Source organism: Arachis hypogaea, chromosome 17 (assembly GCF_003086295.3).
Source record: "Arachis hypogaea cultivar Tifrunner chromosome 17, arahy.Tifrunner.gnm2.J5K5, whole genome shotgun sequence".
NCBI classification, from domain to species: Eukaryota; Viridiplantae; Streptophyta; class Magnoliopsida; order Fabales; family Fabaceae; genus Arachis; species Arachis hypogaea.
The window spans coordinates 2,914,270-2,917,989 of NC_092052.1; positions in this window are offsets into that span (position 1 = coordinate 2,914,270).

Sequence of the window (3,720 nt, forward strand, 5' to 3'; positions counted from 1 at the left end):
AGCCTATGATCCTGAGAACCCTGCAATGGCAGAGGTAAATTACATGGGTGAACCTTATGGAAACACCTATAATTCATCATGGAGAAACCATCCAAATTTCTCATGGAAGGATCAACAAAAGCCTCAACAAGGCTTTAATAATGATGGAAGAAACAGGTTCGGCAATAGCAAGCCTTTTCCATCATCTTCTCAGCAACAGACAGAGAATTCTGAGTAGAGCCCCTCTAGCTTAGCAAATATAGTCTCTGGTCTGTCTAAGGCCACTTTAAGTTTTATGAGTGAAACAAGGTCCTCCATTAGAAATTTGGAGGCACAAGTGGGCCAGCTGAGTAAGAAAATCACTGAAACTCCTCCTAGTACTCTCCCAAGCAATACAGAAGAGAATCCAAAAAGAGAGTGCAAGGCCATTGATATTGTCAATATGGCCGAATCCAAGGAAGAAGAGGAGGACGTGACCATAATAATTTTCATTTTGCTGCTTTAGGAGATAAACCTCATATTCTTTCTTTCTCAACTACAACTAACATCTTTTTTTCAATACTAAGTTAAATTGTGAACCTTTAATATAATCAGTATTAGAGAAGTTCACTTGGAAATATGCTATTCTTTTCCATCTTTAAATGGAAATGATTGAATTATCAGCCTCAATTTTAAATCATTCCATATTGTGGACATATGGAGTTTATATATGAATTATGCGAGAAATGCTGCTATAGTTATATCATTTTGTTTAGGATGCCATCTAATTAATAATATATATTTTTTTTTGGTGTTCATTATTTTTGTTTTTTATTTATTTGTTTTAAAAATACAGTTGATGCTTAAAATTATTATAATGACACAAATATGCATGTGTATAGTCAAAAACGCATATTGCAGTTGGAAATTCAAAAATAAAACAAAGAGTCAACAAAAATTTAAGACTGCAATAGAGTAAATCGATGACAAATATCCTGGGTCAATTTCACCCTGTTGTCAAGTGCCAACTTATGGGAAGCATAAGGTGTTATTATTATTATTTATTATTATTATTATTATTATTATTATTATTATTATTATTATTATTATTATTATTATTAATTGAAAGAAAAGAAATTAAAGAATTTTGTTGAAAAAAATTAATTGAATCTAAAAATATTTTTTCTATTCAGTATCTCTATGTTTCATTTTTGTGGAAAAAGGAATTTATTATTCTCAAGTCACATAATATTTTTTTATCTACACCCTTTAATAAAAATGCTCTTATTAGTACCTATTTATTATTGCATAATTTTGACATACGTATGAAATAATGTGAATTAAAGTTGACTTTAATATTTTCATTCATTTGTTTGCTTTGATGCAATTATTTGGTAAAAAAAAGCTTAGATTTAGGAGGATGTCCATTTTTCTTCAAAAGAGGTTAGTGTTACATTTATTTTCTACTTTTATAATATTAGTTTAATTAACCAAATTAATTGAGAAGGTAATTTTTTCTTTTTTTTTAAAGCTATTATTTTTCTTTTTATTCTCCATGATATACACCAAATATTAAAAGGCATAACATATTATACGGTGGATTTAATTAGTAAAAAGCATAGAAAATAATAGTATTTTTAGAAATCAGGAGATAAAAATAGAAGAAATTCTTAAGGAGGTTCATCATTACAGAAGAATTTGGGAGAGATTCAGATTTAAAAAGAAATGGACATTAAGTATGTATGCCGCAGGGTCGGTGTGTAGTGATTAGAAGATTTTGAGGCGGCAAATCCGTGATTGTTTGTTTGCAGGATCTTAATTCAATGCTCGGGTTGTTATCTGTTGTATGGATAGTTTGTCTAGAACAACTGATGTAACTATTTTTTTTGTTGTTCTCTTAGTTTAGGTTATCTTTTTGTATCAATTTGTCGTTGGATGTATTTTGTGGAACTAATTTTACTAACTGCCTTTTAGTTTTGGTAAATTAAACATATAAAAAAAAGCAAGAAAATAATTTGAAAGCATATATTTGTGTTAAGATATGTAATAAGAGACCGTGTTCTTAGATACAAACATTTGTATTTGTCTTCTGCTTTTAATTGTTATCCATTTGTTATTTTTTATAGTCTACTTCTCATCTCATTTACTTAATAGATAACGATTTGAATTATGATTATTTGGCATCTTGGCTAGCTAAAGGTAGCCAATCAAAATAATAAATCTGCATTTGATGCTAACTGCCAGCAAAAGTACACCAATAAACATTTTGTGTAAATGACAACTCTGTTAATTTTATTTAATTAAAGAGTTTTTTATCTTAAAAAAAATATACGTAAATTTGTAAAATTGTACCATATTGTGCAAGTTATTAAAGAAAATAGTTTTATGATAGTGTTTTTATTTTTCGATATGGTTTTTATTTCAACTTTTAAATGCAAATTGAATTGAAATTTAATTATTAGAAATAATTCTTTTCTTTTGAGTTGGTATTTATATTTATTTAATATTTCATTCTCTAATTACTTTGCAGAGAGGTCAATAAACTTATGCAACAATTCATATGTAAAAGTATTTTAAGATAGGCAACACATGTTGGTATAAATGTAATTTTAGAAAATCAATTATGATTAAAAAATTTATTGTCATATAATTTGTGTTGGAATATTTTTTTATAGGACATTGAAAAAGTAAATATTTTTAAATAATGTTATTTAAAATCACAATGAAGTGTAATTTATTAATAGGATATAATATATATATATATATATATATATATATATATATATATTATTACCTTTTTAAATTTATTTTTTACAATAAGATGATATATTTAAAAAATATAATTTATAATTTTTCAGATTTTAAGAATATTTAGTGTTAAAATTTTGTGTGTAAGTGACAATATTGATATCATATTTAACTTATGTACAAGAATATGCCTAAATAACAAAGATCATTCAGATTGGATTTAAGTTTACGATAATTAAATAGAATATATTAATGCATAATAATAATAATGTCTAATTCATCTAAAAAATAAGAAAAATTCAACGAAACGGATTTTAACAAATATTTTTTTTAAAAATGTTTTTTAGTCTAAACAACATTTAATCAAATAATTTTTAATATAAATATTTTATTTAAGATGGTACAAATTGTAAAAGTTTTTTCGATGTAGTATAAATTAATTTTCAAAGATAGAATTTTAAGATTTTATTTATAAAAGAAATAACTACTCGTTTAGGTTGGTAAAATAAATAATTAAATGTCATTTAACTCACAATATACTTATGAAATAATTGTAACTCATGAATACGAAAAATTTGTAACAAATTTATATATATATAATAAGTTAAATTTAAATGTTAATAAAAATTATGAATTATCAAATAGGCAGAGACTCGAAGAACATATAAAGATTGAATCGCATTAAAATTATTTGCTTTTCGCTGCTCCACTATTTTTTTTATAGTTATTAGTCTTTTTTGTTGTTAATAATATAATCCTTCTTATATAATAAAAAAAATGATATTTGATCTCATATCTAATTGTTTATTGTTTTTAACTTTTTTAATTTTAAGATTTGTGTATGTGATGACGATGATTTATATTATTACTATTAAAATAGGTAGTGTTTTTATTTTTCTATTTTTAGATATTATATAAAAATCCTCTACTGAATAATTAAACAAATAAATAAAATTTACTATCTTATTTATTATCATGACAAATAATAGATTAAATATTTTTTTATTTTATTCA